Source organism: Gorilla gorilla, chromosome 9 (genome assembly GCF_029281585.2).
Source record: "Gorilla gorilla gorilla isolate KB3781 chromosome 9, NHGRI_mGorGor1-v2.1_pri, whole genome shotgun sequence".
In the NCBI taxonomy this organism is placed as follows: Eukaryota; Metazoa; Chordata; class Mammalia; order Primates; family Hominidae; genus Gorilla; species Gorilla gorilla.
The window spans coordinates 131,980,598-132,003,436 of NC_073233.2; the positions used below are offsets into that span (position 1 = coordinate 131,980,598).

Consider the following 22,839-nt stretch of genomic DNA (forward strand, 5'->3'; position numbering starts at 1 on the left):
TGTATTGCCTAGGCTGGTCTCAAATCCCTGGGCTCAAGTGATCCTGCCACCTTGGCCTCCCAAGCTGCTGGGATTACAGGTGTGAGCCGCCATGCCCAGGCTTCCTTTCTGTTTTACGCCCACTAGACAATTCTCAGTTTTCAGTTACTCTAGCTGCTGATTGAGAAAGCTGCCTCCCGGATCAGTCACATGAATGGGTAATCTCAGAACTGCTACAAGTCAACTTAGAGAAATGCTGTGGAATAAGGCACACATTAAATAATTTGATGAATAAGTTTTTTAACAAAGATGGGTAGGAGCCAAAATTATATAGGTACTTTGCAGACATCAATGCATTAATGTACACAGGAACCATAGTATATTATTTTACTATTTATATATATTCAGAAAAGATTGAAAGAGTTTTTTTCAAGGTCATCTGATGTCAGAGTGGGCAGCATGTTTAGTATGTAAACTCAGATACTTCCAGTTGTAAAGTTTATTCTACACCTTCTCTTCTATATCAACTCTAGTGTTGTCTCTTCATTTTACTTATGAGGAAACAGATGAAAAATAGATTAATAACTTACCCAAATGTCAGTCATTAATTAGTGACAGGATTGAACTGACTCTTATTTAGAAGTTCTCCACTCTATATAGTTATTATCAGTTTGCGATGTTTGCGATAGGCTCTATAAAGAGTTTTTTGCAGGAAAAACTCATTCTTTGATGTTCCAGGACTAATTTGACATGAAGATAAAGAATCACACTCCAGTAACTGAGTTCCTCCTGATGGGAATCCCTCACACAAAGGGGATGGAAAATGTGCTTTTTGTCTTATTTCTGGCCTTCTACCTCTTCACCTTGCTGGGGAACCTACTCATTCTTCTGGCCGTCCTCACTTCCTCCAACCTCCACACCCCCATGTATTTCTTCCTGGGAAACCTGTCTGTGTTTGACATATTTTTCCCTTCAGTGAGTTCCCCCAAAATGATGCTCTGCTTAGTGGGACAAAGCCACACCATCTCTTTCCAGGGTTGTGCCTCCCAGCTCTTCTTTCACCATTTCCTGGGTTGCACTGAGTGTTTCCTGTACACTGTGATGGCCTATGACCGATTTGCAGCCATCTGCCACCCTTTGCGATACACGGTCATCATGAACCGCAGGGTGTGTGCCCTCCTGACGCTAGGCACCTGGACGGGGAGCTGTCTGCATGCATCTGTCCTCACACTGCTCATCTTTAAGTTACCCTACTGTGGCCCCAATGAAGTGGACAATTTTTTTCTGTGATATTCCGGTGGTGCTGCCCCTGGCCTGCACAGACACCTCTCTAGCATGGACAGTGAGTTTCATCAACGTAGGTGTTGTTGCGCTCATGTGTTTTCTTCTTATCCTCACCTCTTATGCTTGCATTGTTATCTCTATATTGAAAATCAGTTCCTCAGAAGGTAGGCGCAGAGCCTTCTCAACCTGCAGTGCCCATCTGACGTCCATCCTGCTCTTCTATGGACCAATTGTCCTCATTTATCTCCGACCTGCCTCCAGCCCTTGGCTGAACTCTGTGATTCAGGTGTTGAATAATATTGTTACCCCTTCCCTGAATCCTTTGATATATACTTTGAGAAACAAAGGTGTAAAGCTGGCACTGAGAAAGGTGCTCATTCAAGGAGTACATAATTGTGGAAGGTAAGCTTTATATCCTGGTCTGTCTTTACAGCTTTGTCTTAAATTTATCTGGGGGCAATTAGCTCCTATATTTTGTTTGATGACTGAGTACCAGGCGCTATTTACAAATACTGATACATGTAGTGATTAGAATAATCATATGAAGTAGATAATATTACTATCTCGATTTATGAGGAAAAAAGGCACTGAGAGGCTGAGATCTTTCTGCAGTGTCATGGAGTTAAAAACTTGCTGGGAAAATGTGACCCAAAGCGTCTTAACCATGTGCTAATGCTGCTTCTGTAGTGTCTAAATGGCAACATAAATACTTCTCTCAGGAGCTTCTTTTCGGTTTACACAGAATATTCTTCAATTTGCCAGCAAATCTAGCTCATTAAATTCGCTCCATTGATTTCTATAACTTTTTGTGAGTCTATATTTTGATGGATGACATATGTCTGAGTCTGATACCAAGAAATTATCTGGCCGGGTATGGTGGCCTACGCCTGTAATCCCAGCACTTTGGGAGGCTGAGGCAGGCAGATCACTTGAGCTCAGGAGTTCAAGACCAGCCTGGTCAACATGGTGAAACCCCGTCTCTACTAATAATACAAAATTAGCCAGGTGTGGTGGCGGGCACCTGTAGTCCCAGCTACTCAGGAGGCTGAGGCAGGAGAATCGCCTGAACCTGGGAGGTGGAGGCTGCAGTGAGCCAAGATCGCAGCACTGCACTCCAGCCTGGGCGATGGAACGAGAGACACTGTCTTAAAAATAAAAAAAAAAAGAAAGAAAATAAATTCTCTTTAGAAGTCAATTAGTACCCATATATGCAAAAAGATGTATTAGTATAGGCTATCTCTCAGGTAAACATATTCTTTCTTTATAACAACAATTTCAATTCTATAAGAGGATTACAGGTTTGCTTTCATTCAGTCAGGGACTAAATTTGAATTCTAGAACTTACGGGCCTTCAAAAATAATAGTCATTGTCTTCTCACGTAAATAGCTTCAAAGAAAACTAGGACACTGCAAAAAAGTAAAATGAGTAGAAATTACTCACTGATCCTACCACCAAAAGATAACCACTGTTAACATTTTGTCATTTTTCCTACCTCTCTCATTAGTGATTAAATTGGAACTAGGGTTTCTGACTTCTTGTTTAAATGTTTTTCATTTCTATCTATGTCATCTATATCTATATTTATATTATGTATCTATATATGTATATAGTTTAGAGAGATTTATATAGCTGTGATTAACTCATATATATATTTTCTTGTTTTAATCATGTATCAAGAATTTTCAAATGCCATAATTTTTTAAATAGCTTTTTTGAGATATAATCACACTCCAAATAATTTGTGAATTTAAAGTGTACAATTCAATGGTTTTTCACATATTTACATATGTACCACCTTCACCACAGTCAATCTTAGAACATTTTAATCACCACAAAAAATGTCCTATACTCTTTAACCATTACCTCCCTATTCCCACATCACCCTTAGTGAGCAAACACTAATCTACTTTCTGTATCTATAGACTTGCTTATTCTGGACATTACATAAAAGTTGAATCATATAATATGAACCTTCAAAGTCAGTCTTTTGTGACTGGCTTATTTAAATGAGTATAATATTTTCAAGATTAATCTATGTTCTAGCATTTTTTTATGTTAAATAATATTTCACTGCATGGGTACACCACAATTTGTTTTTCCATTTATTAGTTGATTAACTTTTGAGTTATTTCTACCTTTGGGTATTTTGAATAGTACTGTTATTAACACTTGTGTGTATGTTTTGTTCGAACACCTGTTTTTAGTTCTTTTGGATGTATACCTACTAGTGAAATTGCTGGATCTTAGAGTAATTCTTTTTTTTTTTTTTTTTTTTTTTTTTGAGGCGGGGTCTCACTGTGTCACCCAGGCTGGAGTGCAGTGGCGCGATCTCGGCTCACTGCAACCTCCGCCTCCCGGGTTCACACCACTCTCCTGCCTCAGCCTGCCAAGTAGCTGGGACCACAGGCGCCCGCCACCACGCCCCGCTAATTTTTTTTTTTTTTTTTTTTTTGTATTTTTAGTAGAGACGAGGTTTCATCATGTTAGCCAAGATGGTCTCAGTCTCCTGACCTCCGGATCATAGAGTAATTCTATGTTCGCTCTTTTGAGAAATCGCCAAACTATTTTCCACAGAGGCTGCACCATTTTACATTCTAGCAAAGTAGAAGTGTTCTGTTTTTACTACATCTTGGCCAACACTTTTTAAAATTTTTATGTAGCCATTCTAGTGGCTATGATACAGTGTATCATTGTGGTTTTGATCTGAATTTTTTCGATGATGAATGAAATTGAGCATCATTTCACATGTTTGTTGGCCATCTGTATGTCCGCTTCAGAAAATAAAATGTCTATTCAAGTAATATGTCAATTTTCTAATTGGTTTGTTTGCCTTTTTGTTGTTGAATTGTAATGATTCTTTATATATTCTCAGATGCCAGATCCTTATCAAACATATAATTTGCAAATCTTTTCTCTCATGCTGTGAATGGTCTTTTTACCTTCTTGATAGTACCCTTTGTGCATAAAAGCTTTAAATTTCAGTGGTGTCCAGTTTATCTTTCTTTTGTTATTTGTGCTTTTGGTGTCATATCTAAGAAATCATTGCCAAGTCTAAGGTCATGATACCCATGTTTTCTTTTAAGAGTTTTATAGTTTAGTTCTTACATTTAGGTTTATGATTCTTTTTGAGTTAGTTTTTATAAATGGTGTGAGTTAAGGGTTCAAATTCATTCTCTTACCTGCGAATATCTAGTTGTACCAGGACCATTTGCTGAAAGACTTCTTTCCTATTGAATGGTCTTGGCTCCGTTGTTGAAAATCAATTTACCATAGATACATGTCTTGATTTTGTTCTATACTCTCAGTTCTTTTCCATTGACATATATTTCTATACTTATGCTGCTGTCACAGTCTTGATTACCATGGTTTTTAGTAAGTTTTGAAATGGGAAAGTGTAATTACTCCTACTTTCTACTTCTTTCAGGATTGTTTTGACAGATTTTTGGAATTCCATATGAACTTTAGAATCAGCTTATCAACTACAGAAAAGATAACTGGATTCTGATAGGGATTGCATTGAATCTGTAAATTCGTGTTATTTCAACAATATTTATTCTTCTAACCCATGAGCATGGGATCTTTTTCCATTCATCCAGATCTTCTTTAATTCTTTTTAGTTTAATAGTTTCCAAGGTGCAAGGATTTTACTTCCTTGTTTAAATGTATTCCTAGGTATTTATTCCTTTGGTGCTACTGTAAATGGAATTGTGTTCTTAATTTCCATTTAAGATTTTTAATAGCCAATATATAGAAATTCAATCAACTGATTTTTGTATATAGATCTTGTGTCCTGTTTTGCTGAAGTCCTTTGTTCTAGTATTTTTTTGTGGATTCCTTAGGATTTTCTGTATGCACAGTTATGTCATCTGCAAGTAGAGATAATTTTATGTTTTCCTTTTCTTTTCTCTAGGGATATCCTTAGGTTTTTAAAATTCTCTTTCTTGCCTAATTGCTTTGGCTTAAAATTCCAGTACAATGTTTAACAGAAGTGCTAAAAGCAAGTATCTTTGTCTTGTTCTTCACTTAGAGGCAAAGAATCTAGTCTTTCACCATTATATATGATGTTTGCTGTGTGAATTTTTCATAGATGCCATTGATCATGTTGAAGAAGTTTCCTTCTACTCCTAGTTTGTTGAATGTTTTTTCATCATGAAAGTGTATTGATTTTGTCAAATGATTTTTCTGTCTATTGAAATTATCATGTGGTTTGGTGGGGGGTTTTGATGTTGTTGTTTGATATAGTGTATTACATTAGTTGATTTTTGAATGTCAATCCAAACTTGCATACCTGGGATAAATCTTCACTTTGTCATGGTATATAATTCTTTTTATATATTGATGGATTTAGTGTGGGAAGATTTTGTTGGGGGTTGTTGTATTCATATTCATAAGAGATATTGACTTCTCTTTTTTTCCTTTGATTTGATATTTTTGGTATCAGGGTTATCCTGCTTTTGAAAAATGAGTTGAGAAAAGTTTTTCCCTCTTCTGTTTTTTTTGGAAGAGTTTGTGAAGAATTGGTGTAAATTCTTTCTAAAATAGTTTGCAGAATTTAGTAGTGAAGCCACGTGGTCCCGAGTTTTTATTTGTGGGTATATTTTTGATTATTGATTTAATAACTTTACTTTTTATAGCTCTATTCAGATTGTCTCTTTTTTCATGGGTCAGTTTGGGTAGGTTGTGTCTTTTTAAGAACTTTTCCATTTTATCTAAGTTATCTAGTCTATTGATACAGTTACTGTTACTATTCCTTTAACGTCTTTTTTATTTCTGTAAGGTTGGTAGTAATGTCTCCTTTTCCATGTCTGATTCTAATAATTTGATTCTTCTTTTTAAATTGGTCAACCTAGCTAAAGTCTTGTAAGTTTTGTTGATATTTTTAAATAATCAACTTTTCGTTTTATTGATTTTCTCTATGTTTAAAAATTCTCTTTTATTAATTTCTGCTCTAACCTTTATTAGTTTCTTCATTTAGCTTGCTGTTAATATAGTTTGCTCCTTTTTTCATTTCTTTGAGCTGGAAAATTAAGTTATTGATTTCAGATCTTTCTTCATATGATAGGCATTCAAAATACGAACTTCCTTCAAAGTACCACATTAGCAGCATCACATAAATCTTGTCTGTTGTGTGTTTTTTTTCTAATTTAACTTCTTATTGTTTGATTTTCACATATTTCTTAATTTTCCAAGTTTCCTTTTACTATCAGTTCCTAATTTTATTTCATTCTGTTTGAGGAACATAGTTTGTATGATCACAATCCTTTTAAACTTATTAAGATTTGTTTTATGGACTTGCATGTGGTCTATCCCTGAGAGCATTCCATGTAAACTTGAGAAGGCTCTGTATTCTATGTTGTTGGGTTGAGTTTTTATAGATTTTTTTATGTCTAGTTGACTTATAATGTTGTTCAAGTCTTTTATTTCCTTGATCTTCTGTATTGTCATTTTGTTCATTATTAAAAATAGGCTATTATTGAATTGCCTTTTTTTTTTTTTTAAGACAGAGTCTTGCTCTGTTGCCCAGGCTGGAGTGCAATGATGCAATCTTGGCTCACTGCAACCACTGCCTCCTGGGTTCAAATGATTCTCCTGCCTCAGCCTCCAGAGTAGCTGGGATTACAGGCACCCGCCACCACATCCAGCTAATTCTTGTATTTTTAGTAGAGATAGAGTTTCGCCATGTTAGCCAGGCTGGTCTCGAACTCCCGACCTTGTGATCTGCCTGCCTCAGCCTCCCAAAGTGCTCAGATTTACAGGTGTGAGCCAACACACCTGGCCTGAATTGTCTTTTTTACACCTTCATCTGTCAATTTTTGCTTCATGTATTTTGGTAGTTCTGTTATTCGGTGCATATGATTATAATTTTATATCTTCTTGATAGAGGCAACTTTTTAATCATTAAAAAGTATCTGTGTTTAGCTCTAGTAATTTTTTTGTTTTAAAGTCTATTTTGTCTATTAATATAGCCACTTTAGATTTCCTGTGGTTGCTGTTTACATTATATATTTTTCTATGCTTTTACTTTGATTATGTTTGTATCTTTGAGTCTAAAGTGTGTCTCCTGTAAGCAATATGTAGTTGAATCATGATTTTTTGTCCAGTCTGACAATCTCTGACTCTTGATTGAATTGTCAATTCACTTACATTTAATGTTAATATTAATATAGTTGGATTTACACCTACCACTTTACTTTTTGTTTTCTGTATGCCTCATTTTATATCTTTTTTCCCTCTATTTCTCCTTTACTTTTTTTCTTTATGTTAACTTCAAATGTAGCATTTTAATTTCTTTAATGATTTTTATGGTATTTTTTGAGTCATTATCTCAAGGGCCTCCCATCTTACATCATAACTTATCACAATTAGCTTCAGATTTATAATAAGTTAATTCCAGAGCAATACAAAAACATCACTTCTATCTAATGCTATTCTTTTTTCCTCTTTTGTGCTATTACTGTTATACATATTACATACACAGATATTATAATTCAACAATGCATTGCTATAATTATTATTTTATATAATTTTATGTATTTTTTATAGTATAATGCCTGTATCATGGCTGACTTTTATGGAGGAGAGTTTTTTTTTCTTCAACTTTTATTTTACATTCTGGGGTACATGTGCAGGATATGCAAGTTTGTTATGTAGGTAAATGTATGCCATGATGGTTTGCTGCACAGATCAATTCATCACCCAGGTATTAAGCCCACCATCCATTAACTATTCTTCATGATGCTCTCTCACCCCACCAATTTCATGTCTTTTAAAGAAAGTTGAGAGAAGAAAGGAAAGCAAGTATATATTCATAGTTTTTGTTATAATAAACTTCTTACTATTTCTGGTTTTCTTTCTTTCTTTCTGTGGATTCAAATTACCATCTAGAGTAATTATCTTAGCCCAATACAGCTCTGCTTCCACCCACCTCTTTTCTACTGTTATTGGCAAATATATTACATTTATATACGTTATATGCCCTAAATTACATACACATTGTTTTTTACAGCTGCTTTTAAACCAGTTAAAGGAAGGGAGAAAATATGCATTTATACTATCTTTTATAATTACATAATTACCTTTACCAGTTTTTTTTTTCCATGGGAATTCAGATCGCATTCTGGGGTCACTTGTTTTCAGTCTGAATAAATTCATTCTTTCTTGTAGGGTGGATCTGCTAGAAACAAAGTCTCTTAATTTTTGTTTATCTGAGAATATTTTTAGCTTCACTTTTGAAGATAGCTTTGTTGTACGTAGGCTTTTGGTTGACTTTTAGTTTTTTCTTTGAGCACTGAAATGATTATTCCCCCTCCTTTCAGCTTCTGTTGTTTCTTATGAGAAACTAATTTTATTGGGGTACCTTTGTAAGTGATGAGTCTTTTTTCTCTTGATGCTTTTCACATTTTTTTTCCTGTGCTTGGATTTTAATATTTCTACTATGATTTATCTGGATTTCTTCATGCTTATTGTACTTAGTGTTCATTGAGCTTCCTGGATATGCAGATTGTTGCTTTTCATTATATATATTTGGGATGTTTTTAGTCATTATTTCTACTAATACTTTTAATGCTCTCTCTCTCTCTCATTCTCTCTGCTGCTTCTGGTATTCCCATTAAGCATATATTAGTGTGCTTAATGGTGTTTTACATTTCTCTGAATCTTTGTTCATTTCTCTTTATTATTTTTCTCTCTGTTTTCTGGCTTCATGCTCTATATTGATTTATCTTTATCTTTACATTTGCTAATTCTTTCTTTGATCAATTAAAATCTACTTTTGAGTCCCTTTAATATTTTTCATTTAAGTTATTGTATTTTGAACTCCAGAATTTTTATTTGTTCTATTTCTCTATTGATATTCTTTATTTGATGCAACATTGTCATCATACCTTCTTTTGCTTCCTTAGTCATGAATTCTTTTAGTTCTTTGAACACAATTAAAATGGATATTTTAAAGTCATTGTCTGTTGCTAAAATCTGATACGTGGTTGCTCTCACAAGCTGTTGTTGTTTTCTAACCTGCTTTTTTTCTTGATGTATGGGCCATGCTTTCATGATTCTTTGTATGTCTTGTAATTTTTTGTTAAAAGCTAGGCATTATAGAGAATATATCTTAGCATCTGGGTGCTGGTTTTCATCTCCCTCCAGGGCATGTTATTATTATTTGCCTGTTTGTTTAGTGACTGGCCAGAAAATTTTAGTGAAGTCTATTGTGTCTTCTGTGGTGTCAAGTCTCACTACACTCAGATAACAGTGTTTTGGGCAGGGTTCTCTTTAATTGTCTCTTTCCCTGGCCACACCTAGCCATTCAGCTCCACTAATTGCTGACAAATTGTTGTGTTGTTTTCAATAATGCCCTGGGGCCTAAATTGTTCTGTAGGCTAACCCAGTCATATTTGGGGTCTTTTATAGAAATAGTTCAGAGGGTCAATCAGTGTTTCAGATTTGTCTTGATCTATGCTTGCTCCTTCCAGCTGTTTCTTTCCTACATTTTCTGCTTTTTCCCCTAGGCATAATCTCTGAGGCAGGGCTCTGAAGCTGGAAGTGGGCACAATGGCTGCTTGTCTTTGAGTGACACCCCCACTGTAGAAATTAAGTACTCAGTGAGGAGTGAGAAATGGGTAGTAGCCTCAGCTCTTCTTAGCTTATTCTTCCTAGTGTGGAACCATGACCTTATGGGTTGGGGCAGTGTCAGCTGAGACTCCTGTATTTTCGGCAGTGTCACAACCAAGGTTGATCTTCCATCTCACAGGTAAGGACTGGCAAGAAGAAGGAAGCCCCTCACCTTTAGCCATACTAACTTGAAACTTAGCTCAAGCAACAAGTAGCTGGGGAAAGAACAAGACGTGCTGACATCCTGCACTTTCTGGGAAGATAGCCCTCTGACTGGAAGCTGAGAAAAAAGAAAGCCTTGTGTTCTTGACTGCTCTAGTCTGGAGCAGAGTTTCTATGTCACTGGGCTGGACAGGGGTGGTAGGGAGCAGATCTCAGTTCAAATACCAGAAACCCTGTCTGTTATTACCAAATTATAATTGATTTTCTCAAATAAATGTTTCTTTTTTTCCTATATATCCCTAGAGCTATTTTTAGAGACTTTAAATGGTTCTCTTCACCAGTTTTGCTAGAAAGTAGTTCCACAGAGCTCTTCAAGCTGTTACGCTAGAAATCCATTATCACTATAAAATATTAATAAGGAAATTTTAAAAAGCTGCATAATATTCTGTTTTATCAATTAATAGGATAATCATAATTATTCCTATATTACTAAGCTTATAATTTGATTTTAGTTTTTCACCATTAACCATAACTCCACAGTGAACATATTTGTGCTTAAAGATTTTACCATATCTCTATTATATTTTTAGCTGTGGTATTGCTGGGTCAAAGAATATTGGTTTTTTGTTCGTTTTATACACACTGCCACAATACTTTAGAGAAATGCTATAGCAGCTCCTAAAAATATATTTCCCCCTTTACTATGCAAAATACTATCATAAAGGTTATTAAATTAATAACTTGTTGAAATGATTATTTTTATTTCAAATGAGGTAATATATGTTTTATATATTTATTTGAATATCCTCTTTTGTATAAAATCAGTTATTGATCTTTGTAAATGTTTAATGAGACCCTAAGAAATTTTACATTATTTTGTATTCTTCATAAATTTAGAATATTAATTTCTCGTATGCATTACTTTTCCATTCACCTTTTCATTTGTCCTTTGTTTTCCTTTACAATATTTTAGGTACAGAAGTCTTTTTTTATGTTACTGAGCACTAATCTTTTTTCTCCTTTTCTATTGTTTTTAAACTTAGAAATTCTTATAACTCGTCTCTGATAAATATTTAATAATGAGTTCTAGGTTTTTTTTTGTCTTAGTAAACTCTTTAATATACCTGATATTTACTGGATTACAAGTGGAAATTTAATTTCTGCTTATCTCATAAAACTAAACTTTTTTTATTTTTTATATTTTAAAGACAAGATCTCACTGTGTCGTTAAGCCTGGATTGCAGTAGCATGATCATAGCTCACTTGATCACTTGAACTCCTGGCCTCAAGTGATCCTCCCACTTCACCTTCCCAAAGTGCTGGGATTACAGGAATGAGCTACTATGCTCAACTTTATTATTCAATATTTAATGCATTACCAGTATTAAATTATCTGTGGATTGCTAGAACAAACTGAATAGTCATTGGGATGGGGCATTTAGTATTTCTTATATTTCATTTGCTTGAAATTTATTCAGAGTTCACATCTATTTTAATTATGGATTTAGTGGCATGTTTTTGGAATTAGTTTTAGTTTCAGATTTGTTACCCTTATAAAATGAATTGGATAAACATTCTATGCTCTAGAAAGAAGAACACAGGAGGATCAGCTGTTTCTTGAAATAGACTACAAAGTCATTTGATTCTAATATAATTTTTATACCTAATTCTTGGAGAATGGTTTTTAATTGTTTCATGAACCTTAATCTATTCAGATTTTAATTTTTTTCTTGGTTTGTTCTTGTGATTAATACATTTCTAATAAAAAAGTCCATTTTATATAGATCAGTGGCTTTCATACTTTAGTTATATTAAATTACCTTGGGTCTGTGAAGAGTTAGATATTACAAATTTAAAATATAGGTTTATCTGTGTCATCCTCCACCGCTTGTCACTCTTCAGCAGTAGTATAGTGAGTTTCTTCTTTTCTTCCTGTTTTATAATCATAAGCAAAAACAGTTGCTGAATATAAAAACATATAAGTATTCTGAAGCCGATAGTATTCAAAACGTCATAGTATTTATGCATGAAATAGAAAGTTTCTACTCTCAAAATCACCTAGATCAGATACTGCAGATGTTTTTAGCTTCTATTAATCTCAGTTCTTCACAGATCATGCTATTTTCTCCTAGTCTTACCAAGACTCCAATATCACCTGTTTGCATCTGCATAAAGCCTTCATTTTATTTAATTTTACCATGGTTCTTATCCTGGTTATTCTCAATCATCACCATGAATGCAAGTCCTCCCCTAGCTCCATCCCTAAGTTCTGCACTGTCCATACTCACATACTCAAACTGCTGTGTGCAGTTTCCACGATGCTCCCGTGCTCTAATGACCCATTTCCCAGCTCTTCCTATTGTCTTCTGTAAAAACTCTTGGACAAAGGCAATGCTATATGTAAACGAAATTATGTTTTATTTTATTTCCCTGAAAACAAATAGAATATTTTTGACTGCTTAATAGTTGCTTTGGGAACACGCTACTGGGTTCTGGCCAAAGGGATATGGATATAAGATGAAGTGATGCAAATCACTCTGGAGGACGGCTCACAAAATCAACCCAAGTGACCTTCCTGTCCTCTCTCCCCCTGACATGGGGACTCTGGAAGCTACTGAGGGAGTCTCCCATTCCATCTAAAACTTTTCATGACTGAGAAATTAATCTTTGTTGTGTTTATCCACCACAGCTTTGGGTTTACTTGTTATCATGGCATAGTCTATTCTATACCGACTAATATAACTCTCCCTGTATTTTGTTGTAAATAAAGACTCATACAACCTTACCTTTTTTGAATGTTACTTCCACTTTCTGTCTTAACTGATTTTTTCTTTAAACAGAATTTGTATTTTTTTAATCTTAAAATTCTGTATGTTCAAAAAACTAGGTATGTTATTACCTATTGGTTGTCAAGTTAATTGTTGATAATGTCTCCGACTTTTCAAATAACCCAGAAATGCAAATGTTTTTGTAAAGTTTACCATTTTAAAAATATTGAAATTAATTTAATAGAAAAAGTAAATCTATCCTCCAAAACCCACCCATAGAGAGCCAGGTTTGAGCTTCTTCAGTTCATTACTTCTAGTCTTCCAAACCTTCTCTCCTGATGAAGTCCAAGCAGCTCTTATCCTAGTCCCTTTAAATCATCTATTCTTACAATCATGCATGAATATTCACTGAAATATTTGGTAGAAAGGGTACATTTTTCCTGCAACCCAAGCCTACTACAACCTTCAGTGAGCTTAAAGTCTTCAGCAATGAACAATTTATCACCCGAGCCTCAAAGCATTCATGCCTGTGGTTCAACTTCATTTGATTTCAGGTTCACCAGCCAGGACCATCTCTTGGGTCCTGCCTTCACCCTTACCTGCCCACTTCTGAACATTCAAACATGAATATCTCACTCTCAATATAATGTTTACTTCTAGATCTGTCATTTCATTCTCTCACTAGACTTTCTCTTCTACCTCATTAAAATTGCATCCATTTTTTCACTGTTTTCTCCTGGCTTTGTCTTCTTCTCTATTTGGCTTTGAATATGTAACACCCTTGGTTCTACTTTCTATGTATTAAGCATAGGTTTATGGGTGCCTAGTCCCATCACTTCCATGTCCTCAGCCTAATGTTTTCCTAGAGCACGCTCCGTGCTGGCTATTCACACACTTATCACAAAGGAAACTCTGACCTGAGACAACATGTTCAAAGCCCTTAAAACGCCAGCCTCCTGTCTTTATCTGTTCTCGTGCATCCTCACTTCTTTCATACACAGTCAAACTTCAGCCATTTCATAACACTAAAATGCTAAAAGAACTATTTTATGATTTGTGTTTCTATATCTTTGCGTAAGCATCCTTCACTTCCTCTTCTAGCCTCTCATTGAGAGATAATGGTGGGACAATCATATGATTTTTGGAGACGAGAGTCTGTGGCTGTTCTGATCTCATCATTCTCAGAGTCTCAGTTGTATTATTTATAATAATTCATAGACTTCTGATTATTGTAAGAATTAAATGAGATAATTTGCACAAAGTATCTTACTATCAGGTCTGTGATAGGCTCTCAGAAAAAGACAACTTTGTATCATTCCATTCTTACCAGCATAGTTCTGTTATCCTCTATTCTGGGACATGCTCCTTAATCCAACCTAACTGCACTGGTTTCTTCTTGTTTCCTATCACTAGTTTCATTAGAACATAATTATTATTAAGCTTAAAATAGTGGTTTGGAATTTGTTCACGTAACCCTCCCCAGCCCAAATTCACATAAACACTATACTGTGAACTCCTGTGGACAGAAATCTACGTTATTAGCTCTGTATTTCAGGCATCAAGGTTGCCAAATACATTTTTTAATTAAGTGAAATGCATTGTGTCTGTACATAACCGATTTCGTTTTGTTTTTTCATTTTACATCTTTTAGGTCCAATAATCAGCATCAATGTTATACTTAATAAATTGAATTGCTTAATGAGCCAAATTACACAACACATACATTCACACATTCATTCCTTTAACAGACTAAGTAAGGTCTTAGATCTTATGTGCAATTGTGGGAGAAAAGAAAACCCTGTCTAGCTACATTCACCCAATTCTAGGGTTGTATTTCCAGGGCTAGAACTGGTTGGTTCCCACATACACATTTAGGTCTGTGTCATCATTATCATCTGAGGCTGTGTTGAGTAGCTCTTCCCTATTCCTTGACCCTAGCTCAGATATCCTGACTGGTGGTGGGGCTACCTGCTAAAAGAACTAGCTACATGCCAGACTATCTAATTTGATTTGGAAGCAGAGAAGAAGGGAATCAGCTGATGGTTTGCAAGAAGAGAAATAACATGGGGACCAGGAATCATGGCATAGGAAATGAGCTGTGGATCTCTAGCATATAGGACAAAGAGGTGAGTGGTTACCATACAATAAGGGCAAAGATAAAGGACTTAAAGGGAGGAGGTGTAAGCAACCCATTCTAGATGTCTAACTTTCTGACTCATTCTTTCCAATCTTACCTAAATATAAGGAAAAATTATGAAATGAAATGTGGGCAGAAAGAATGGAAAGTTGAGTGCTAAATCAATTTTATTAAGCCATAGAAAAGGAATATTTCCACAGTGAGACAGGATGGTATAACACGGTGGTTTTGAATAAGAGGAAAGGAGAAATGGATGAATATAGTGAAAAAAATCTCACAGAAATGATATAAACTATTTCAGGGGATAAAAACATTATGGAACAATTTCATTCTATCTATTGTAACTTCCTATATGGCACTCTTTGTTCAGCTCCTGCTTCCCCATTTAATGAACTAATTTAAATTATATCCAAAGTAGATTATGTGTTGAAGTGGGAAAAGTTCCCTTAGCCCCCTCACAGGGTGTGCGAAGGGGGTGTGGCTCGCTTCTTCGGTGCCCAGCTGCTCAAACCTCTAGGGGGAGCTTGCAGACCGGCAGGCTGTGGGGCTCCGACCTCCTGGCAGCGTCTAAGGGTGGATGTTTACAGCTGAAGCTCCAGTGGGCGTGTGTTACAGTGCGCTCTTTCAGTTTAGCCGTCCGTTGGCAGCTTGAGTTAATCAGCTTAATTAGACCCTCTGCCTTATCGCAAGGGTGGAGGACTCTCTGTATCCCGGGGTTCTTGCCTTGGTGTACCAGAAGAATCAGATCACATATGGGCTTGGAGAATGAGTGCCAAATTTTATTGAATGGTAGAAATAGCTCTCAGCAGATGGATGGGGAGCCAGAAGGAGAGCGGGAAGGTGGTTTTCCCATGGAGTCATCTCAGCGGAGTGACTCTCCTCTGACTGCTGCAGCTAAACTCCGCTTCATTCCACTGGTCAATGGCCTGCCGGCGTCTGCCGGTGCCGGTCGGTGTGCTCTTTAACCCAAGTGTTCCTCTTTTTTTTTTTTTTTTCAAGATGGAAACTTTTATTGGATAATAATTTTGTCAATGGAAAACAACAAAGATACAATTTGTAACTGTTCTTTTTTTCTCCCTTTACAAGGAGAAAATTAGAATTTATTCATTTAACAAACATTTGTTGAGCACGGAAATCTGAGAAACGAAGATGACAGTGATGTCTACTTCTTGTAGGGTTGTTTTGAGGCCTAAATGAGATAATATATTTAGTGTATTAAGTATGTAAGTGTGTACAGAACTTAGAACAATGCCTGGCAAACAATAAGTACTTAGTAAATAAGTATTACCAAGTATTGTACCAAGTGTTCCTCTTGATGTCTCGCCACTTGTGTGTTCTTCTGCTGATGTGTTTCTCACGATGTCCCGCTGCTGTGTCCGTGCCCACTAGGGTCTCAAGGTTTTTACAGGCACAGGATGGGGACATGGTGGGCCAGGGTGGTCTTGAGAAATGCAACATTTGGACCTGAAGGCAGGAGTGCCTGTTCTCCCCCAGTTCCATGGGCACAGGTCCAGGGGTGGAGCCCTCCCCAGGGACCCGCCGTTCTCGACCCAGCCCTTCCTTGCCCCCTCCCGTATCAGTACTGTGCAGAAAAATTGAATTATGAAATTATAGTGAAAAGGTCATTACATGTTAGCCAGTTCACATTTTCTCCCAGTGGAGAACCCACTCTGCTTGGTCCCTCATGTCTATTTAGCTACCTTCCGTAGAGCAGAAATCGTAGACCGCCAGCCTAGTTTGTATCACAGCTATCATATTCACACACACTGCTTCATGTTATGGAATAAAATGGAGACCTAACCAAATTTGTTTAATTATACAAAAATAAAGTTTAGTTACTTTTTTGAGGGTCTTGCTCTGTCTCTCGGGCTAGAATGCAGAGATACAACCCTAGCTCACTGCAGCCTCAACCTTCTGGGCTCAATCGATCCCCTCACCTCAGCCTTCGAGTAGCTGAAACTACAGGCATGTGACACCATGCCCAGCTAAGGTTTATATTTTCTGTAGAGACAAGGTTTTACCATGTTGCCCAGGCTGGTCTCAAACTCCTGGGCTCGAGTGATCCTCTGCCTTGGCCTCCCAACGTGCTTGGATTACAGGTGTGAGCCACCACACCTGGCCTGGTTCCATTTTTAAAACTGTTTCCTTGCTGACATATCTGTTTGCTGAAGGTTTTAGAATGCTCTTGTCAGAATAAAGTTTAAAAAAAGGCTATAATTATTTTTAATAATTTTATTTTTGTAGGTTTTCACATTTTGAATGTTAATTCTTGTTTCAAGAGGATTTCTGATTATAAGTAGAATATCCTTTTGTGACTATGAGTGTGTGTGTGTGTGTGTGTGTGTGTGTGTGTGTGTGTGTGTGACCTCATGGTGGAGGGGTAGGAAAGTAATAGTAATAGTAGTGTTCTTTCATAGTGGCCTCAGATGAGGAAGTGGGAAAGACTAGAAATATCTTTCCTGCTTACAGCATGTTAAAAAGCACTTATGTGTGAATCAGCAAAATACCGGGGTTCTAACAGTGGTTCCACTAATAATAGCCTGTGTGGTCCTGAATAAATTATTTTGTCTCTATGGCTTTAGTTCTAATATTTATAAAATGAAGTGGTTGAACTGGATCATTTTAGAGGATTCTTTCACATCTACAGATTGTGTACCATTACAGGAATTTTCATTTAGAGGAAGATGTTCGTGACTTTGGGGAAAAAAAGTGTCTAGAGGTCTTCTAATTTCTGATTTTGGTAGGGCAATGATATTTCCATTTCCGGTAGTACTCTTGATTTTGAAATCCCGCCCTTGAAACAGGACTCCGAATTAAGGTGAAATACCTAACATCGGCCGGCAGATGGCACTATTGGGGCACCGACAACTAGATTCCTCTTCACTAACAAGTAGCTTGCAATAAAGACCCTGGAGCTGAATCAATAGGATAAAGAATGGTTGAAATTATTATTAGAACTGTGTTAGAGAGGTCTGTGATGCTTATGATTTCTGATGGCACCACCATGTGCTATAGTCTTTCTAGAGAGCCAGTTAAATAACCAGTCAATTGGTACCATTTTTACAAATTGGTGTCAGTAGACCCACGACTCTCTGTGTGTAAGCAGCCATCGGGTTCACAAGGTGTTTCAGGTAAGAATAGAGAAAGTCTTGATGGAAATACAGCTGGCAAAGGTCACAGGACCCTGCCTGTGTTTACAGACTGCACAAGAACCACTTGGTGCTAAAAGCACGTGGCCGACAGATCGGCTTCAGCACATACCTTCATCATTCCTCTTCTGAGCTAGCAGAGAAGGGAATTTGACTTTTTTTTTTCCTTCCATAGAACGGGGCTTGAATTCCTTTGGCAGGGAGTCCCCAAAGTTAATTTTAACCCAGGAAATTGTGCATTAATAACATGATACAAGTTTTGCTTTCAACAAAAGAAAACAGAATAAAAGGAATTTCCCAGCTACAGGATATTCTGACGATTCTGTGACATACAGTTTGATAAAACTTACACTAAATCTGACGGAAAGGTTTGTTTGTGATGGAGAAGGAAAGAGAGAAGTGCTTGTCCTTTTGTGTTATGTAGTCCCGCAGGAATAAACTGACTTATTTCTACCTTTTCCACATCTTTTCCTTTTTCTTTCTTTCTTGTTCTATTTATTTATTTATTTATTTATTTATTTAGAGATGGAGTCTCGCTCTTGTCACCCAGGCTGGAGTGCAGTGGTGCGATCTCTGTTAACTGCAACCTCCACCTCCCAGGTTCAAGCAATTCTTCTACCTCAGCCTCCCGAGTAGCTAGGATCACAGGCGTGTGCCACCACGTTCGGCTAAATTTTTTTGTATTTTTACTAGAGACAGGGTTTCACCGTGTTGGCCAGGCTGATCTTGATCTCCTGACCTCATGAGCTGCCCGCCTCGGCCTCCCAAAATGCTGGGATTACAGGCGTGAGCCACTGCTTGCGGCCTCCTTTTTCTTTCTTCTATTTTCCCATAACTCATACATATTTTTGTTTCATTTTGCTTTTCCTAAAAGATCTCTGACATATATCTTTTCCTTTCTTCTCCAAATCAAAAACGCTAAGTAAACTTGAAACTGATAGAGGTAAGAAACAACTTACTTTCTCCTCCATTTTAATTCCTGGTTGCAAGTAAAAACATCCTATTATATTCCTTATTTTGCATTTGTTAAAATTCCTCCTGCGCTTTTCACTATTTTCAAAGTTTTAAGTTTCTTTCTGTGAAAACTTGCTTATCTCCAGATCTTAGTCTTAAAATTTTTTGCCTTTTTTATTAACAATTGCTACCAATTAGGAATCTCAGAAAAATGAAAGAGAAAGGATTTCCCCTTCCCATAACACCATAGCAGTAAATAGCATTTAGAATTGTCAGACCCTTTTTGATAAAATGATATAGGAAAACATTCACAAAACTATGGGCCTTGAGAAAATGTACGGTGTTGCACTTCTTTGTAATTTTTATAAAATCGTCCCCTTGAACTTTCCTTAATAATGCAAACTTTTAGGACACTCACCTTGATTGGAAAAATTGTTCTACGTCCTCTAAAATGTAATGCTTCATCTCTAAAATATGTTTTGCTATCTGGTTGTTTTAGTTAATAATATGTTACCTTAGTTTCAGTTTTTACACATAAATTTCTATTTTTCTGAAACTATAAATACTCCAAAGAATTCTTTTAGACAGAATTATTTTCCTCTTCTTGGAACTACCTTTGCAAAGATTAAAACACTAGCCCCAGCTACTCAGGAGACTGAACAGGAGAATTGCTTGAACCGGGAGCCAGAGGTTGCAGTGAGCCGAGATCGCACCACTGGACTCCAGCCTGGTGACAGAGTGAGTCTCCATCTCCAAAGAAACAGAAAAGAAAAAAAGAAAATGATGGCAGTGAAATACGTCTGATCTAATGAGCCTGATGGAGGGCAGGAAAGCCCCACAATTGAAAGCTTAATCCCAAACTTATGACCATCAGAAAAATTTGTAACAAGTAATATAAAAAGGTTTTCCTTTCACAGTGATATAAAAATAATCTGGGAAAAGACATAAGAATATAACTATGTTCCTTTGCGTTTATAAAGCAGGGAAATAACCAAGATTATACATATATGAATGAACCATACATATGAAATAAGTGTCTTAGTTGAGATGATAGTTTAAAGTGATTGTTCATTAATGTAAACTCTTAAAGAAAAATATTTCTATTAATGGGTTAAGAATAATTTGACTTATTCATAAAATGAATTTTTATAGTCATTCAAGTTGAGACAGCTATCTGTTACTGATGTGAGAAAAAGCTTTAGGGAATAGGAAAATTAGAGTATAATATCATAGCTATAATATTATTTACTTGTGTAAATTTGTGTGTGTAGCATATACGTGTGTCTTTGGTGGAAAGATCATCACCAAATTGTTGAGTGCTTATTGCTCGATAGATTTCAGTAGATTAAAAACAATTATTCTTTGTATTTTTCTTTATTGATAGTATCTTTACAAATTCAACATTAGCACATTTCAATATAAAACATTAAGTTGTTTTATCAGAAAAGGGTCACAATCCAGACCCCAAGAGAGGGTTCTTGAATCTTGTGCAAAAAACAATTCAGGACAAATCCACAGAGTAAAGCAAAAGCAAGTTTATTAGGAAAGTAAAGGAATGAAATAATGGCCACTCCATAGGCAGAGCAGGACATTCCCGAAAGCAAAAGGAAGAATTACGTCCACCTTAGGTACAATGCTTATTTATATATAAGAAACAAAGCAAAACAATTGTGGGGAAGGTCTATTGTTAGGGGATCTTTGGGGTGTCACTTTTCTGACCAGAAACATCTGTGGCCAGTGGCGCCTTTGCTTGAGATTTGCTGGGGCCCACTGGGCTCATTCTGCCTACTTGGCCTTGCAGGCTGTGCTTGGCTCACGCTACTGGCCTTGATCCCATGTCTCCCAAGGGCGAGTAAGGTGGGAGCGGTGAAGGGTATGTGAGCAAGCGTGAGGTCTGGCCACTGCACACAGTCAGACAGGCTGGTTGCTGCAGTGGGGTGGGCAGCTCCAAGTGCCGGCATGGGTGCTGGTTCTTTGCAAGGCTGTGGCCAGACCAGGTGCACTGCAAGCAGCTTCCACAGCTGGCACTGGGGACCATGGTGGTGCCTGGAAGCTTGGAGTTTGCAGGGTCCCAAAGAGGGAGTCACAGCCCTGTGGGGGAGCTCCCAGGTCTGGGATCCCCAAAGGGCCACAGCTCTTCTTTCCTTCTCTTCACCTGCAATGTAGTGAGCAAGCAAGGGGCATGTCTCAGCCCTGTTTGTGTTACAGCTCTTTTAGCTTTGCCATTCGTTGGGTCACGAGTTCTTGTCCTGTGACTAGGAAAAGTGAGTTATGCAGACAAGTGGAGGGTGAGTAAGAGGAAGAAGAGCTTTATTGAGCTATAGAACAGCTCAGAGGGGACCTGCAGTGGGGGGCTTCTTTCTGCAGCCGGAGTGTCCTGACAAGTGTTCAGCTCCTAGGGAGCGGGTAGTTCCTCTCTGCTAGAGGTCATCTCAACAAGTGTTGAGGGTAGCTCCTCTCTTCTGCGGGTCCTCCCATTGTCTGCAGCTCTAAGCAGAGAAGAGGCCCTAGAGTGGTGGCTCCTCTCTGCAGCAGGTCATCCCACTGCCTCTGCAGCTCTCAGCAGAGAGTGTAACTCCTCTCTGCTGCTGATCATCCTGTCATCTCTCCATCCTCTGATCTACCCTGCTGTAGCTGATTCCAGGGCTTTTATGGACCTCAGAGGAGAGGAAGTGTGTGCCAGTTGGTCCATGGGTGGCCGTGGGCAGGCCTGGAAAAGGCACCACAAGACCCCACTCCACCAGCAGCCTGGCCCCTAGCCTTCGGACCCTCCCTGGGGGACCTGACCCCTTCCACCCAGGAGTCTGTCTGCCTCCTGCCACTGTCCATGCCGCCCAGGCTGCTAGCCCCCAGGGGCACCTGCAGGCCAGCACCTAGCTGCCCTCAGCCCCCCACCACTCAGCTTCCCCCGTACCCAGCCTTTGTGCTCCTGGATGCTCAAAATCTGGAGGGGGCCGAGGCAGCAGGGGGCTGGTGTATTAGTGCTGCCCACAGCGTGCACACACCGGGCTACACCCAGCCGGCCTGTGACAGCTCCAGGGTTCATTCAGCCCCAACCCTGCTCTGAGATTGGAGTGGGTGCCAGGAGTGGCGAGCGGCTAGGCAGTGGGAGCAGACAACCCTGAGCCTTCGCGGGAGGGCCTTCCGGGTCCTCGAGGGTACAGACAGCAGAAATGCCAGAGTCCCGTGCCTGGGAGGGTGGGGCTCCCCTGGCCTCCTGGAGCTTGCAGACAGCCCTGGCCACGCCTCCTCACAGCCTGGGGTAGGGGGTCCGGATGCTCTGCCTGCCCCTCAGTGCCAGATTGTGCTGGAGGGTAGCTTGGCCCAGCCCCATTGCGGTGGCCCTCAGGGTGGTGGGCTTTGGGGGCCTGGGGAGAGGGTGCTCCTTCTTGTCCTTGTCCCTGGCTCCCACCGGCTCCGTGGAGGTTGACACTGCCTCAGGCCCAGCTCCACCTCCTCCCTGCACCCTCCCAGCAGTTGCTGCAGATGAGAGCGGCGATGGGACCAGGGTCCAGAGCAATGGAGGCTCCGTGCCTGGGAGCGGGTTCTGCCGGCTGCGGAAGGATAGGGGTGGCACAGTCAGCCGCCTTGGGGACACAGGACATAGGGGACCCACCACCGCCACTGCCGCTCCCGCAGCAGCTCGTGCCGCCACCACCCACGCCTCCTTGCTGCAGCCAGCGTGACGACAGCGGCTGCTCCGGACCGCCCGCAAGCGGCCATCACTACAAGGGATTAACCGTTGTGTAACTACTGTCTGCCACAAGAATCTCCATTATTATCTTTAAAGTGAAACTT

General features: G+C 38.5%; 1 pseudogene; it reads left to right on the forward strand.

Moving 5' to 3' along the window:
* The first annotated feature begins 729 nt into the window (after window positions 1-729).
* LOC129525552 (putative olfactory receptor 10D4) lies at window positions 730-17,810 on the forward strand (annotated as a pseudogene).
* Window positions 17,811-22,839: the final 5,029 nt, after the last annotated feature.